Here is an 18,117-nt window from a genome sequence, read left to right as displayed (position 1 = left end):
GGTTTGATGAAAGTGGGTGTTATGGCTCGATGTTTGGATAAGGAGATGAGGAGATCAGGGGTTATGGTGACTGACTGATTTGTCCTGAGGACAAGGTTGAAAGTTGAAACCACCCCCAATTAAATTCCCGCTCATTATGGTGTTCTGAAAGAGTAAGCTGTTTTTATTATTCATTTTATTATTTTTTTTTTTCTTTTTTAAACTTTAAAGAATATTTTTAGATATAATTTAAAATAAATAAATAAATAATAAATTAATACTGATATTGATATTAATTAAATATAATGCTAGTATAAGCTGTTTTTATTTAATTTTATTTAATTTTATTATTTTGTTCTCTTTTAAACTTTAAAGAATATTTTTTACATAATTTAAAAATAAATAAATACGTAAATAAATACTGATATTGATATAAATTAAATAAAAGGCTACTTTAGCATAAGCTGTTTTTATTTTATTTTTATTATTTTGATCTCTTTTAAACCTTTTCATCTTATATTTATGCAGTTTTTTTTTTGACTGTTACTACAACTGGCATCACTTAATTACATTGAATGTGTACTTGTAATGTACTTAAAATCTTTAGAAACAATAATTTAAAAACTAATTAAAAATTTATTTAGAATAAATAAATACATTTAATTAAATAAAAGGCTACTTAATTGTATGTGAGATACATTTTTAAAAAGTGTACTTAAAGAAGTGCACTAATTTTCGTGTTGACGAACATACTAAAGCAAGTGCAAACTATTGATTGTAATTTTAACCATAATGTGTAATTACAGTTAAAGTGTAAAATTTAAAATAATAAGTAATACATTTAAAATATAAGTTAAAATATTGTAGTCTGATTTGCAACATTGTCATCATTGAATCTGCAATTATAAATAAGACATGACAATTAAATAGAAATTACATTATTAGTTTACTTTACCATAAATGCTTGTCAAGTAAGTACATTTAAAACATATGTCTAACACGAAATAAACATATAAAGATGTAAATAAGTCTTAAGTCAAAAAATGTCAAATAATTGCACACTATAATACATTTTCATTTTATTTTAAATAAGATCTAATTAAATGTCTGAAAACATTACATTAAGTTCACACTTAAGTATATATATATATATATTTGTCTCTCTCAGAGTAAGCTCCAAAAAGACCAAATCCCCTGTACGACCAGTTTTCTGAAGCCTGATATTAGCCTTGTTTGAAGAACACATCGAAATATATAATATTTAATAAATATATTCTATTCTGCTTATTCAAAGTGGTGCATTGAGGTTCACTTCTACAAGAATTTTGAAGAAGATTTGGAATATTGTACACTTATTGTAGGCCTATTTTTTTTTTTTTTTTTTTTTTTTTTTCATTTACATACTGTCTAACAATCATACCCATTTTACCTCCTTTTCCACCTCAAAATCAGAATGCAGAGGAATAATAATGAAAGCAAAGCCCTCTTTACCCTCAATCTGTCTTCCCATCATGACAAATGGAGTTATAGTTAATGGGCACATTACAAATGGATCTAAGCACCATCTGGTTGTGCAGGACTCAAGTGAACTTCAGTTCCTGAGATGCCAGAAATAATGGTTATATATATAGTGATATTATGACATTTCAGTTTAGCTGAAATAGATTCTCTTGGCAAAACAGCTAATGGTAACATGCTAATCTCAGAGGACTCCTTTTCCGAACTGAACTTGGTCACGTCGTGGTCCATTTAAACTTATACTTAGTTTTGTTTATTTGTATAACCGAAACTATAACTGAATATTGGATTGGATCCAAAGATGAATTTTCCCTTCTCCGTTGCATTCCATCTCCACACAGATACAGCTATATTCATCTTAACTCGCTCTGTAGGGCTGTCTGCAGTCGTCTTTGTCGGTCTGCAAATTATTTATGAGGAAACATGCCATTATGAGGAAAGCATTTAAAATGCAGCCCCTTCCCTCAAAACAAACAGGCTAACAAAAAGGTTTGCATTGCATTAGTTTGACCTAATTGACTTAATTTGACTTGTCTTAATTATTCTTGCAATGTTTATGTCTAATGCGATCTTGTTTACTGGGTTTCACTTATGATACTGTGACTTCATAATTGTAAATTGCAACAAATTTTTATTCTTTATAGCATAAACCACTTGAAATGCACCATCTCTTTTTCAAGGGGGTCCTATCACTTTCTCCAGTTAAAAAGTCATCTGGTCTGAATCAGGAGAGACATATGCACAGATCAAGCACTTAATGGTGGGTTGGTTTCTTACAAAGACAAAGCTTTTTGCTACATAATACATTAATTGATGGACTGGAGTGGTGTTTTGGTCTCTCATTCTGACGCCACCCATTCACTGCAGAGGATCCATTGGTGAACAAGTGATGTAATGCAAAATTTCACAGAAGTAGAAACTCATCTACATCTTGGATGGTTTGAGGGTGAGTACATTTTCAGCAAATTTTCATTTTGGGTGTACTATTACTTTTATTGAAAAAAAAAGTATATATATATATATATATATATATATATATATATATAATATTAAAAATATTATGAATTACACAATGCAAGGAGACATTATTTTGATCAAAAGTAACATTAAAGACATTATAACATTATAATATTACAAAAATCAAATAAATGCTGTTTTTTTACTTTCTATTCATCAAAGAATCCTAAAAAATGTCTTAGATTATTGATTATGATATATGGTATTAGTTATGATTAACAGTTTTCAGCATTTATAATAATCAGTAAATCAGTATATTAGAATGATTTCTGACGGATCATGTGACACTAAAGACTGGAGTAATGATACTGATACTGGATTTCAGCTTTGACCACAGGAATAAATTACATTTGACAACAGAATATAGTCATTTTAAATTGTAATAATATTTCACAGGACTGATATCTTTGCTGTATCTTCAATCAAACAAATGCAGCCTTTGTGAGTATAAGACACATATTTCAAAAACAAATGTTGCTGACCAAAAACTTTAGATTGGTAGTTTAAAACCATTCATAAGACCAACCTGCAAAATGAAAACTAAAATAGAAAAAAATTATTTTGATCAACAGACACAGTAATTAAACCCGCACCAACCACCTGAGACTACAGTTCATCTTTTTCATTAAAACCTTTATTAGCTGTAGTTTATGCATGAGTCAATGTTTGCTCCAGACCTCCCAACACTATTTTGTTGTGTTATTCATTTAAATACCTTGATAACTTGGGAGTTTTTACTGCAGTCCTGTGCAATTTCGCACACCAATTAAAAATATAACTGTTAGCAGTAGTTTGAAGGGATTGCAAAGGTGTATATGTTTGCAGGAGTGAGCCTATAATCGTGCCCTTTTGAGCTGGGACCGGTTTGCTCAGGAGACCCTGACGCTTCACTGTAGCAACCAGCGCAGGAGACTGTAGTACACAGTGACTCAGACTAGCTTTAATTCTTCAACCACAGATACTGCAGATCACAAAACTCCACCTATACTCATCCCTTTATGTCTATACAGCAAACGAGCGGTTTTTATCATTTATTATTCAGCGACACAATTTCCTAAAATAGCTCAGTTTTAAATAACCCAAAATGGCTTCACTTTTGCTCTTCATTTCCAACATAAACACAGGCGGATACACTCCGGCTGTTTGTCAGAGCGAGCGATATGCTAGTCTAATTTAAGAAACACCACGTAGGATGGGGACAGGAAACCTGTTAGCGGAGAATCTCCACGTGAGATAATATCTGCACAACATAATTGGTTTGTGTACAATGACATCACTTCCTCCATACTGCATTACAGTAACTCTCTTGAAGGTGCCCTTCTCCTGATATTTTTAGTTTAACGTCTGGGCGGTGGCTCCATCCCTCCCCCATCATGCATTTCAGCAGGTCTGGGTTCCACATACAGCCAACCCGGTGTCATATTTTGCCTCTCTGAATGGATAATTCCTATTGATTTTAGATGAGAGTTCACTTCCCTCCTATTCCGGCGAGTGGAAAAATCTATATAAGGTCTCCCTGCTCATTACCTGTAGAGCTTTTGCTGGAAAGGACAAATACATCAACTGGAACAAAACAGCCCGGGTTGGTCAGATCAATTCAGCTTTCATGAATAGACGCAGATTCAATACATTGCAAACTGTGAAGGCACACGCTTATATGCATATGCAAGCCCGCCGTTTTGCGTGGGAGTGAACACATAAATTCAGTTGACACATCAAGGTCATTGGACTCGATTGCTTTTCCTGTTGTCCCAGGACATGAAGCCACTTTCTCTAATGCTGTGACACTGTTCCTGAAGCAGGCCTCTCTCTCTCTATCTCTCTCTCTCTCAGGTTGTACTTATGCCCAGAGGAGACTGCGAGGAAAGAGCACACCTGCCGTAGCGACAGAAAGCACTCTCTCACTCATCACCTCTGGCACACTATTAAGATGTACCTGCTCCCCTCGCTGTGCTCTAGGTCAAACAAGAATAATTTAGGGATGTGCACAGCAAGCAAACTACAGCAAACTGGGACAGAACTTCTGCTGGCAGACGTAAATTCAAACCAGATGGCAGAACTAAAGGTGAACTGAATTCTCATTTACCTTTTGTTTAATTGCTTTAAATAAATATTTATAACAGGCCTGTATTTAACAATTGTTCTATTATTAAAGCTCAAAGGCCTGGGACCAGTTCTCACTATTAACTATGGCTTTTGCTTCAATAAACTCCTAATTTCCTGCTTATTAAGGTAGTTGTTAAATTTAGGTATGAAGTAGGATTGAGTGATCTAAAATATGGCCATGTAGAATAAGACATTAATATGTGTTTTATTAGTATTAATAAACAGCCAATATGCTAGTAATATGCATGCTAATAAGCAAATAGTTAAAGGGATAATTCACCCAAAAATTAAAATTCTGTCATTAATTACTCACCTTCATGTTCATATATGTTAATACATGTTATATATGTTAATTGCAATTAAATATAAATGAACTAGTGTTCATTTTAGTTCAAATTAAGAATGCTTTTTGACTTAGTTAAAACTTCAGTTCATCTTTATTTATATGTAATTTCCTAATTAATCTAAATAGGCATTGAAATGGTTAAAGTGTACTGCTGAATGAACTAACAAGATTTATGATAAACTAAAATATATTTTAATTGATTTCTATTAACCTGTATTTCGCATTTGCAATTACACATTTGTAATGATGAAACTATAATAAGGCAATTTAAGATATATTAAATGTTATCTTGAATAACACACTGCAGTTAAAATTATAATCAAGTAGTTTACACAAGCTTTAGTATGTTAGTCAAAACATCAAAAATTTTTTTACTTCTTTAAGGCACGAAGCAGGCCAAAGTGTAATCAATTAAAAACTTTTCTTGATTTAAAAAAAAAAGCTGCTTGATTTGAGAAAGCATTCATGTTTGTAACACACAACATACACACGCGCACGAAATATTAAATTAATTTATATTCAAATTCGTAAGCGCCAAGAAAACAATAGCGTTCATTTAAAAACAGTCCAGTTTAATAGTATAGCCTTTTGAAGATCCATTTCATCAGGACCTGTTTGTTTAGTGTCTGTGCGTGAAGCTTTCACAAAACACCACATGTCTTCCCAGTGAACTCTGGGATATGAGCCATGAGACTATATCCTTTTGGAAATGCCTCTGGGGATTTCTGTGTGCTGGACCATGCAATGGAAAAAAGGTAGAGCCAGGCCTGGAGGACAAAGGAAAACCCCTTCAGCTCCAGTATAAGCGGTTCTCTCTCTGGCAGACAGTATCTCGGCAGGATCCTGGAACAATCCCTCCAGTGTGGCATCCTGTGTGGAAGAAGCCGGCAGTGTGGGATGGACATGGAGAAGACCATCTGGTTTGAGTCAGTTAGGACTCCATAAGGGGATTCATAGGAGTGTGTATTAGTGTGTGTGTGTGTGTGTGTGTGTGTGTGTGTGTCTGTGTGTGTGTGTGTGTGTGTGTGTGTGTGTGTGTGTGTGTGTGTGTGTGTGTGTGTGTGTGTGTGTGTGTGTGTGTGTGTGTGTGTGTGTGTGAAATGACGGATGGAGTGTGTTACAGGAGCAGGTGCGAGCATTCAGACCCAGTGGAGTGAATAACTGCTCAAGGCAGATTCACTGTAGGCTACGGCATAGAAAATGACTGACGGACCTTGGTTTGGTGGCGATGTGGTGCATGGGTGCAAGCCGCACACAGATGAACATTTATGTAACCAAGCCTCAGATGATGAAACATGTACTGTAGGTTCATGCAGTTATTAGAAGCCAAACATTAAAAACACCTACTACTCAAACGAGCGATAGAAGGACTCCATCTGGTCACAGTGCGACAGCGTTTCCTTCAACTCCCTCTCTGAAATGGTGACAATTCAACCCATCTGTGGCCACAACATGACAGCCATAGAAACTATCCGCTCAAGCGTCATCAGCAGGAGGCAGGGCTTCCATTCCCTAGACTGTATGACAACAAATTTGATCTTTGATATTACGTAGGAGAAAATGAGCACTCTAGAAGTTTGAAGTATTCAGGTCAGAAATTAAACAATTAGGAAGGTAAATAATAATAATAAATTATAGTACACTACTGTGCAAAAGTTTGGGGTTTGTAAGATTTTTTTTTTTTATTTATTTAGATTAGTCATTTTTATTTATTTATTACTTTTTATGAATTTATTCTGCAAGAATGCATTAATTTATGTGAATAAGGACATTTAAAATGTTACCAAAGATTTCTGTTTCAAATAAATGAAGGAATCCTAAAAATGTCTCATGGTTTCCACAAAAATATGAAGCAGCACAACTGTTTTCAACATTGATAATAATCAGACATGTTTCTTGAGCAGCAAATATTAGCATATTAGATTGATTTCCGTAGGATCATGTGATACAAGACTAGAGTAATGATGCTGAAAATTCAGCTTTCATCACAGCAATAAATTATTAATTTGAAATATATTAAAATGGAAAACTAGATTTTTAATTATAATGTTATTTTACAGTAATTCTGATTGTAGCCTTGGTGAGCTTAATAGTCTTCTTTCAAAAAATGATTTCAAAAATCTTACAGATCACAAACTTGGAAAGAGTCATAATGAAAGCATACAGTATGTTTGCACCTTTAGAATAACACCTGATAAAAAGAAGCACCGATTCAGCTCTTTCAGAGCATCTACAAGAGAAAAACACATCATGATCTATACATTTCAGAAAGTCAGCAGATATATTCTGCTATTTCATGAGAAACGAGCATTGGGGACAAACCTCACTGAGGAATACTTCATATCTTTTGCTGATTAAAAAAAAAGACTCCCTCTCAAGTCATTCCAAACGTATGACTTTTTTTTTTTTTTTTTTTTTCTGTGGAACAGAGAAGATATTTTGAAGAATGTACCAGTCACACTTTTCCATACACTTACAATGAATGTGGCTTCAAACCTTCGAGAAAAAAAAAATAATAATAATAAAAAATACACAAAGCAACAGAACAGTCGCATTAAAGTGCCAAATGCCACATTTAAAGACATATTATTGACACTTTATGTAAGGAACAGATTAAAATTGAAGTCATTAAACACATTTGCATTCACATTCCCAGCTCATTCTTCTATATTCTCCTTCTGCATTCCTCAGAAGAAAGAAAGTCATACAGGTTTGGAACAGCATGAGGGCGAATAAATGATGACAGAATGTTCATTTTGGGGTGAATTATCTCTTTGAGTTTAGCTCTTGGCTTCAAAAAGCATGATTTCCTCAGCTCATAAAGGGAATTTTATCCTGTTATTTTAAAATAACCAATGTAGAGCAATGAGAGCGTCGTCTTCATCTGTATTTAGTGTGGGTGACTCATACCCTGCAGTGGCATGCGCGCGGGTGGCGCCCCTCTTTTCACATTAGTAGTATTAATAGTATATCACTACAGAATGTGACAAGGTATCATTCACAGATCCACAAATATTTTCCTATCAAAAAAAAAAATGAAACAGAGTTAAATAGAACTGTATGTGCTTACTCAAACAGTCTTTTTTTCCCATTTGGACTAAAAGATTCTCTGCAGCAAATGAACATCATGCAACTGGGCCACTGCAGTACGCATGGGTTTTTCAAAGGCACATTGAACTGTAAAACACTGAAAAAGAAATAGCACAAACTGTACTATACTTTAATAGTGTTTTCCCTCCTGCTTTTTCCCCCCTTCTTTTTTCTTTTTTACCATGTTATCTTCATTTAAGGGTATCAGGGTAGCTTTGCATCCTGCAGTTGCATCATAGTGATGCTCTAATGAACATCTTAAACAGTTATTTCCAGTCCTGGAATCAGATTGGCCAATAAAACATAGTAAATGTTATGACACAAAGCACCTGTTCACTATATGTTTGCCAGAAGGATTGCATGTAATGAATTTGCTTAATGTAAAAGTTTTAATGGTAATTTCTGCCCTTATTCTTTCTATGAAGTGACTGTTTTACAAAAGCGACAAAGCAGTTGAAGGTGTGCTGTATTGTGAATATTGTCATTCTTGTATTAAAACCAGTTATACAGAACATAAAGTACACTTTTATTCTGCAAGGCCACATTAAATTGATCAAAAGTGACAGTGAAGACATTTATAATCTTACCAAGTATGTTTAATCATTAAAGAATTATGAAACAAAATCCATAAAAATATGAAGCTGCTCAACTGTTTTCAACTTTGATAATAAGAAATGTTTCTTGAGCAGCAAATCAACATATTAGAATGATTTCTGAAGATCATGTGACACTGAAGACTGGAGTAATGATGCTGAAAATTCAGCTTTACATCCAAGGAGTAAATTACAATATATATAATAACAAAACAGTTATTTTAGATTGTAATAATATTTCAGAATATTACTGTATTTTTGAGCAAATAAATGCAGCCTTGGTGAGCATAAAAGACCTCTTTAAAAAAAATCAATACAAACTTTTGAACAGTAGTGTGCTCCTTACAATATATATTGTTAGATTACCAAGCTAATTTTGAATGAACATCAGTGGAAAATATGCTTTTTGCATCCACATGATGTAGTTGAAAGCACTGTCTGCCTCAGAAGAACAACAACAACAACAACAAAAAACAAACAAAAAAACAACAATGGAAAGGTAACTATGAGATAACATTTAAAGAAAACATTTAGTGAAAGAATTTAGTGAACGTGTATTTTCACTATTGAAAATAAAGTCACAACTGTAGAATATAAAGTCACTATTCTGATATTGTCACAATATCATTATGAGATGTAAATTCACAACTGTGAGATGAACCATTAAGTCAGATTGTGATATATTATTTGACAGCTGTAAAGTTAAATTATGAGACAAAGTCAAAATGATAAGTAAGGCCACATTTACAAGAAAAAACACATATAGCTTTAAAATATAAAGCTGCTGTTGTTGTCAGTGTTGTGGACCTGGGTTTCCTTGTTTTACCCTGTCTTACTGTAGTTCCTGTTATCCTTTTCTGGCCATGTTTCCTGTTCCTGTCCTCATTATGTTTATTTCATTCCACCTGTGTTTCCCTTGTTTCTGCGTTATGTTGATTAATTCCCTCTTTTCCTCCCCTGTTACTTAAGTCCTGTGTTTTGAAGTCTTGAGGGTCCAGTGTTATATGTCTTCATGTCCTCCTGCGCTGTAGCCTGTTTTATTTTATATCATTAAAGTCTATTGGTTTTGAGCAACTCCCGTGTCTCCTTGTTTCCTTGTTCCCTTGCTACCTGTGAGAGTGTGACAGAACACCGGACCGAAAAAAAAGTAACCGGTGTCCCCTCTCCCCCTTTTTTTCCCCGTATTTAAGTGTTTTGTTTTCCTGTTCAATCCTCCCTGCTAACATGGAGGCAGAGCTTTATTTATCGCCGTGGCTCAGGCGAGTCACAACCCACTCACCTACAGTACGTGAGGGCATTCGTGCTGCTCGCTCTCGCCAGCTCCCTGGATGGGGAGACCCTAGTGATGCTGTTCCAGCTTGGGATAACTTGCCATCAGCCCACAGAACTCCCAGACACCACCAACCTTGAATGGAAGGAGGCGGTCATCCTGTGTCTGGTGAGCCTCCGATTCTGATCCGGAACCCTTCCGCCGGCCGTTCCTCAATCTATCCTGTCGGCAGCGGCTCTCTCCAGCCCACCAGCCGTTCCAAAGTCAAGCCCGCCAGCCACGCCTTTCACCCCGAACCCAAAGGGGAATCGGAGGAGAAGGCGGTCGCCTCCAGCCCCAGAGCTCTCTCCAGTGTCGGCTCCTTTCCCCGAGTTTAGCCCAGTGAGGGTTCCAGTCCCCGAGTTCAACCCAGAGAGGGCTCCAATCCCCGAGTTCAACCCAGAGAGGGCTCCAGTCCCCGAGTTCAACCCAGAGAGGGCTCCAGTCCCCGAGTTCAACCCAGAGAGGGCTCCAGTCCCCTGTTGAGACCAGGGAGGGCTCCAGATCTCCAGTTAAGACCAGGGAGGGCTCCAGTCCCCAGTTTTAGCCCCGAGAGGGCCTTGAAGCCCGTTATCCTCTCCAAGTATTAGGTAGGGGGGTAGTAGGACTCCAGCCGTAGAGGCCAGGGTGGGGGCTGGGGTCGCAGCCTCGAAGGCTGCTCTGACATGGCCTCATGAACTCCCTGCACCGCCATGGCCTCCTGGACTATCTGCTCCTCCATGGCCTCCCGAGCTCCATAATCTGCCATGGCACCTAAAACTGCCTGCTCCGCAATGGCCTCCGGACATGCCTGATCTGCCCTGGAGGCCTTCCTTGTCCCTGTCCTGCACTAGCCTCCAGGGCACATGGGACATGCCTTCCGGGAGGGGGGAGTAATGTCAGTGTTATGGACTTGTGTTTCATTGTTTTACCCCATCTTAGTTCCTGTTTTCCTTTTTTGGTCTTGTTTCATTCCTCATTATGTTGATTTGATTCCAACTGTGTCTCCCTTGTTTCCTCGTTATGTTGATTAATTTCCTCGTTTCCTCCCTTGTTACTTAAGTCCTGTGTTTTAAAGTCTAGAAGGTCCGGTGATATATGTCTTCATGTCCTCCTGCGCTGTAGCCTGTTTTATTTTATATCATTAAAGTCTATTGGTTTAGAGCAACTCCTGCTTATCCTCGAGAATGTGACAGTTGTGATATAACAACATCACATTTGTGACAAAGTCAGATTGTGAGATAAATCAGAATTGTGAGATATTAAGTTGCAATTGTGAGATATACTGTACACTCAACTATGGAGAAATTTACTCACAATTATGAGATATAAAGTAAAATTATAAGTCAAAATTATGAGAACTAGTGTCACATTTACAAGACTCACAATTGTAAAATATAAATCTGCTATCGTGATATTAACTCACAATTGTAAGATATAGTAAAATTATGAGACAAAGTCACATTTACAAGAAAATTGTCACAGTTGTAAAACATAAAGCCACTATTGTGATCAGTGTTGGGAAGGTTACTTAGGAAATGTTACAGATTACAAATTACCCTATTTAAAATTTATTAAGTAGTGTAACTATTTCAGTTGCTTTATAAAGTAATGTAAATGAATACATTTGGTTACTTCTTTAACTGTTAATCATTTTCAAACATTTAAAGCAGCCAGGGTTAACCTTACAGCAGTACTCAAAACTGATTACTCACAGACTTTCAAAATCATTCATCACTTGAATTAAGATTATAATAATTTAATTTTAATGCACTGCCACCACAAAATCAGACTTTAGCACCTATTTTTTACTTTGAGATCATTCTGAGGTTAAATACAGATTTAAAATAAAAATAAAAACTTTTTAATAGCTTTGATATTGGTTTTGAAATCAAATCTTTGCATAGCTTGACAGAAAACACATGCATCTAACAGTTAATCTTAAATTAATCTTAAATTAAGTTAATCATATGCATAAACCCAAATAGGAAATAAAACAGTTATCGAATAAGTATGTGTCCTATTCTGTGTCCTAAATTCCTGAAACATCTCATATTTTAGAGTAGTGAATGCAATTTCAGATTAAAAATAAAATAAAAAAATCAGATGTTTCAAACATTCAGATGTTACCTTTTATAACCGTTAACATTTTTATAAGTAACTAATTTAATTACACATTTTTTCTCTGTTACTGTAACTGATTACAGTTACGTTTATTTTGTAATTATATGCACAATAACACCATCACATGTAACTAGTTACTCCCCAACACTGATTGTGATATAGTAACAATATCATTTTGATATATAAATTGACATTTGTGTGATATAAAGTCAGATTGTAAGACATGAAGTCAGATTGTGAGATATCACGATTGTAAGTTTTAAAGTCACACTGTGAGAAATTAAGATATAATGCCAAATAATGCGAAACAAAGTCACATTTACAAGAAAAACATTAATTATAAATATATAAAGTTGTGATTGTGATATATTCACAATCGTTATGGGTTTCAAATTAATAATTGTGAGATATAAAGTTGCAATTGTGAGTCACAATTACTCTGAGGCAGAAACAGGCTTTCATACGGCACATCACAGTATCTATAAAAACTAACCAGCCAAACCTGACCCAAAGACATTCACTTGGGACCAACGTTTAAAAAATAGATACTTAAAAACAAACAATGTGTCTTGTCAAAGAACAGCCCCTAAAAAGGCAAAATTCACAATACAGCATGGCCTCTTGTACCTTATTGCTCTCTTGCTCTTGATGCAATATTTCAGACATTGCATCAACACAACAGCCTTCAGATGATGACGAAAGGTTTCCACATGTAAATAATGGCCATGTGGCATGTGACACACGAACAGATGGGACCAGAGAAAGACACGAGTAACTGACGCCACTCAAAAATGACAAAGAGGCATCACGTTTATGACTATCAGTTTATACAGCAACGTCAAAGACGACATCACAGCCTGATGACACATGACAACTGATGGAGCTAGCATAACTAGCACAGCCCTCCACACTGCTGGGCTACGGCGGAGGGAGCGTGTGTGTAGAAGCACTTATGTGGAGTTTAGAGTCTTACATTTAGCAGCAGAAACAGCACATCAACACAGGAGTCCATCTTCTTTCGGTAAAGAGACAGAATACTGACACAGAAAAGGCAAGTGGTGCGCTGGGGCTGTCTAGCCAGGGGGAAATCAGGGCCCGGAGGCTGGACGAGGGGGATGTTTTTTGAAGGCACCTCCTCCCAGAAGTGTGGAGGAGCAGGGAACAGTCCACGCGCCCCTATGTTTGGCAAGCTGGGGTCCACACAGGCAATCCGGCCTCCGGAGAATAAACTCCTATAAAGCTTCGTCCACTTCTGTCTCCTTCCTCACTGCTGTGGAAGAGAATGGGAAAAAAAAAATAAAAAACAGGATTAGATGAATGAATGACTGACTGAATCAATGAATGAATGCATGATAGATAATAATGTTTTATTTAGGGTTAGGGTTAAGGTTAGGTTTACAATGTTCACAATGTGACTTTATATAGTACCCTTGTAAGATATAAAGTCACAAATATAAAAAAAAAAGGTTTCAACTGTGAGATATAAAATCACAATCAAATGCACAAAACTAACCAGCCGAAAACTGACCCAAATGTGAAACTAACTAGGAAATAAATAAATTAATCAATTAATGACCCATTGCTAGGGTGGTTGCTAGGGCATCTTAAAATGGTTACTATGGTGTTAAGGTGATTACACCGACCCTCTTTTAATGTACATCTACAGAATTTTTACTGTTCTCCAGATACGAATCCTGATGACTATGAGCTGTAACAGCACACCTTTCCTCAACAAGTCACATATTCAGAAAAACAGTACTACATTTATAAACTAAATCAACAAACTATTAATGAAAGTAACAAACAACACTATATATAAGATTTCGCTTGGCAACATTTGACCAAACTATCAAAACTGTGTCAGTACTGGAGTGTGAATCTAACTCTGCGCATTATTTCTTCACGGTCGTTCGAACTGACCCAGAAACAGGAAGTAGATCTCGCTTGTCCTGAATGTGGTCCAAGAGGAGGACTTTCATTTAGGTCTATTATGCAACGTGGAAGACGGAAACAGCAAAGCCTTTTAAAAGCCCAGAAATGGCTCTGAGGCTAAACTAGTAAAGAAGAGTCACACAGGACACACTAATGTCCAGAGAAGAGGGGAAGTGTGTGCAGACAGCATGAGATTGGCTCAAACGACAAGTAGCCGCTATAGAAGAAGCCAGACAGGAGCTGCTTGTGGATGCAGCCGTGCAGAAAAGCTCTCTAATGCTCCCCAAGAAACACAGCTTGTCCTAGATTCCTTGCAATGACATGCGCAATGTTGCAGAAGATCAGATGGATGGATGTTTTCTCTCCTCACTGAAACAAAAAAATCAAAACTATAGACCTCACATCACATTATTTTATTCTAATCTCATTTCTCATTTTAACACAAAAACAGAATGATATTCAAATCAAATAGTTTGTTTCATCCTGAGACTACTTCATCTGCTGAATCAGGAAAACAGGCTACTCGACTGAAAAGACAATCACAAGTGACCTGGGCCTGTAGGAATGAGACATATGACATTTTTTTTTTTTTACAGGCTGACTGACAGATTTTAATATGATACTGTACATCAGTGGCATGATATCATTGCAACAACTTGCTATGCCGTTTTCAACTGGGATTTTTTTTCTCTTCACATGAAGTTCATAAGCAATTCACATGCCAAGTGCAGCATTAAACAAGTCACCATTAATGAAAATAGCATACATATTAGTAAAAATGGCACTGGTAATATAAATGTTAATATGAAAATTTGTTAATATATTTGAATTATACATGTTTTATACCTCTGCATACATAAGAAGCAGAGTTATTATAGTTATTATAAAATTCTATTAATTTGTATTATAGTACAACAAAGTTTACTTGTGTTAAGTAAGTGTATTTTTTAATATACATTTTTAAATATATTTGTTAATATTAGTTAATATATTTTTTTTACATGTTTATTATTGCATTAATGTATATATACATATACTGTATGTATACTGTCTGTGTGTGTATATATATATATATATATATATATATATATATATATATATATGTATGTATGTATGTATATTAGCAATATTTTTAGTTTTTTCTTTAGTTTAAGTTGATGTACTAAACTAACTAAAAGTAAAATAAAAATGATAGATACTGTATATAGATCTGATAATGATATAGACTACACACGCACATGCACACAGACAGACAGACACACACACACACACACACACATGCACCTATGAAGCAGGTTTAACATAGTTATTAATATATTTATATTCATTTATATTAATATGTATATTAATGTTTACTTACTTGAAATAAAAGTAATGAAAATAAGCCTTAACCAAAATAAAATAATATGCATTTATAAAATATCAACTTATTTTTAGCTAGTTGCATGCAATATTTCCTTTTTTATTTAGTTTAAAATGATGTACTAAACTAAAACTGAAATAACAATTATATAAACAAATTTTATAAAACAAAAACTAACACAAACACACAAAATTATCAAAAGTTTAACTAAAATTAAAAACCAAATAACACTCACTAAAACTGAACTAAAATGAAAATGGAAAATAAAAAATAAATTAAAAACGAATTTAAAAATATGATAAAAAAAAATAAATAAATAAATAAAAAAGTACATCAGAGAAACTTAAATAACAGATTATATAGATTTCAGTTATTTTAATATTGGACAGTTGCTCAAAATGGACTGTCACATAATGCAATTAAGGCCACTGTATTGTTCTGAGCCACAAGGTGGCAGCCCTGCGATAGTCGTGACATCACTGACACTTTTCAACTCAATGTCAGCTCAAGGTGATCTTACAGCAGGTGGGGAAGTTTTCTCTCGTACAGCACGTTTGGATAAAACAGCATTTAAAATGCAACTGTTCAGGGTTAATGCCATACCTAACAAACAACCTCACCAGATTTGTATTTCATATCTTAAATGTCTTTAAAGTGCTAAAAATGGAAACCACCAGTGTTCGTGAAAAAAATAAAAAATAAACAATGAGAAATAAGAAGCCAAAACTGAACTCATGCAAGCATTAGGCTAACAAACCAACACATACCTGCGAACAAAAATATTAATCAAAGTACGTTTTTGACATAATTAGGCTATTTATGAGCTAAAATTGACTGTGAATTAATATGACAGAGAATAATCTATGTGGTGTGGGATTCACCTCTTTCTTAAGACGAGGCGGGAGGTCCATCCTGCGGGAGAATGGAGCTGGCGGGCTTCTGCGAGCGTTTGGCGAGGATACAGCAGCCCCTTGTGAATGACCAGTGTATCACACCCATCATTATACACTCCAGTCTGTGCCTGCTGGACAGCGTAGTGTTCAGTGACGAAACTTTCACAGGTATTGCACTTTATCCCAGAGTGTGGCTTAATAGTTGGGGTCTTTTAACGGTGGTCCAGAACAATTTATTTGTTGTTATGGCCCTCTGGTTAGATGAGTGAATCCATTTTCACCAGTTTACAAAATCCAGCAACACCGCGAATCTTCAGCCAGACTTCAAAACATTCTGGCAGATTACTGAAGAAAAAAAAAAAAAAAAGCCATGGCAACAATAGCGGGTTACCGAGGAACTTACCGTTGCTATGGAGACTGCAGAACTCCAACGTGATTAGAAGTATCCAGTCGACAGCGCTTTCAGTCTCTGATCTTTCCCCTCCCTTTTGTCTTCAGTGATCGGTACACATTAGCAAGTCTCTGAATTTGTGCTCGAATCAGAACAATTTTAGATCTTTTGAACTCTGCACGAATAGTAGCACAAACGGAGAAAAGGTTCACACATAGCATCTTATGCATATTTCACTGGTTGTTGATATGGAACGGGCTCTTGACGAGACGACGATACACAATAGAAGCACACAAAATTAGTCATTTAAGACACGTATTCCAACAAGTGATATGTTATCTGAGCGACACTTGTCCATAATGGAAGAAAATACACAATGCCTTTAAATGGGCTACCTCTAATTCTGGTAAAAACTCCTTAAACTGGGCAGAGTTTGCAGCAATGTCATGTCAAAGTAGACTGTGCGATGCAATGAGTGCATTTGAATAGAATAGCTATAAACTTGTCATTGACGAAATATTGACTTTGTGGCAAGCCGTTTTAACATTTTCCCATGAGCTATAGGCTATTTAGAGTAAGTCATTCAGTAGTGACTGGCGTTTTTTCAATTTTACTTGTAAACTGTTCACTGGATGCTAGTCCTTACTTTCACTACCTGTCACCATTCCAGAAGTTACAAGTAACTTGAGTGTTTCTGGAAGATATTTTTGTCATTGAATTTTATGTGGATTTGTGGTACCAAACTTAACTGTTCACTTCCAGTGATATATTTCTAATTGTTGCTGGTATTTATTCCAGTTTAGTACATCTTTGTTCGATACTAGTACTTATTTATAAGGGCACACATATATATTCCAACAGTAGGCCTATGTAATATTTCTTACACTACATCATTAGATATATTAGATCATTAGATGTAAAGACTAGTCAGAATGGCTACTGTATAGATAAAGTACAATAAAAAACAAAATTATTAAAACAGAATGTAACTAGTTGGAAGTGAATAGTTGGTATATTAACCCAATAGAATTCAATGACAAAACATGTGTTAACAGTAACAATGAAATAGCCACTACTGCACTGTGGAAAGTAATAATAATTATTAATAATAAAAATAATAATAAATAAAATAAAAATAAAGCACCTATTTTGAGGGGAAATTAAGATAATATATAGAAGATATATATATATATATATATATATATATATATATATATATATATATATACTATTTTGAGGGAAATTAAGTATATATATATATATATATATATATATATATATATATATATATATACTATATATATAAAGAAAATACTATTTCAGTCTTTCTACTTGAAAAAAAAATCATGTTTAATTAAGTGTTTCTTGTAATTACCAACTGTAAAATATGGCATGATGTATTGTTTTAATATATTAAGGAATTATTTTGTATATATATATATATATATATATATATATATATATATATATATATATA

General features: G+C 35.0%; 1 long non-coding RNA gene across 3 annotated transcripts; it reads right to left on the bottom strand.

The window, feature by feature from the left end:
• Positions 1-5,362: 5,362 nt before the first annotated feature.
• On the bottom strand, positions 5,363-17,786 carry LOC109096521. Of its 3 annotated transcripts, XR_006158212.1 has the most exons (4): positions 16,238-17,773; positions 13,035-13,331; positions 6,314-6,483; positions 5,363-5,836 (listed from the first exon to the last, which is right to left on the bottom strand). It is a non-coding gene; the product is annotated as an uncharacterized LOC109096521 (long non-coding RNA). The 3 variants fall into 3 exon arrangements; XR_006158211.1 differs by lacking the exon at positions 5,363-5,836 and having other exon boundaries at positions 5,977-6,483; positions 16,238-17,764; XR_002018931.2 differs by lacking the exons at positions 5,363-5,836; positions 6,314-6,483 and having other exon boundaries at positions 12,872-13,331; positions 16,238-17,786.
• Positions 17,787-18,117: the final 331 nt, after the last annotated feature.

Source organism: Cyprinus carpio, chromosome B23 (genome assembly GCF_018340385.1).
Source record: "Cyprinus carpio isolate SPL01 chromosome B23, ASM1834038v1, whole genome shotgun sequence".
NCBI classification, from domain to species: Eukaryota; Metazoa; Chordata; class Actinopteri; order Cypriniformes; family Cyprinidae; genus Cyprinus; species Cyprinus carpio.
Note: the sequence above shows the minus strand (reverse complement) of the source record. Positions and strands in the feature narration are given on the sequence as shown.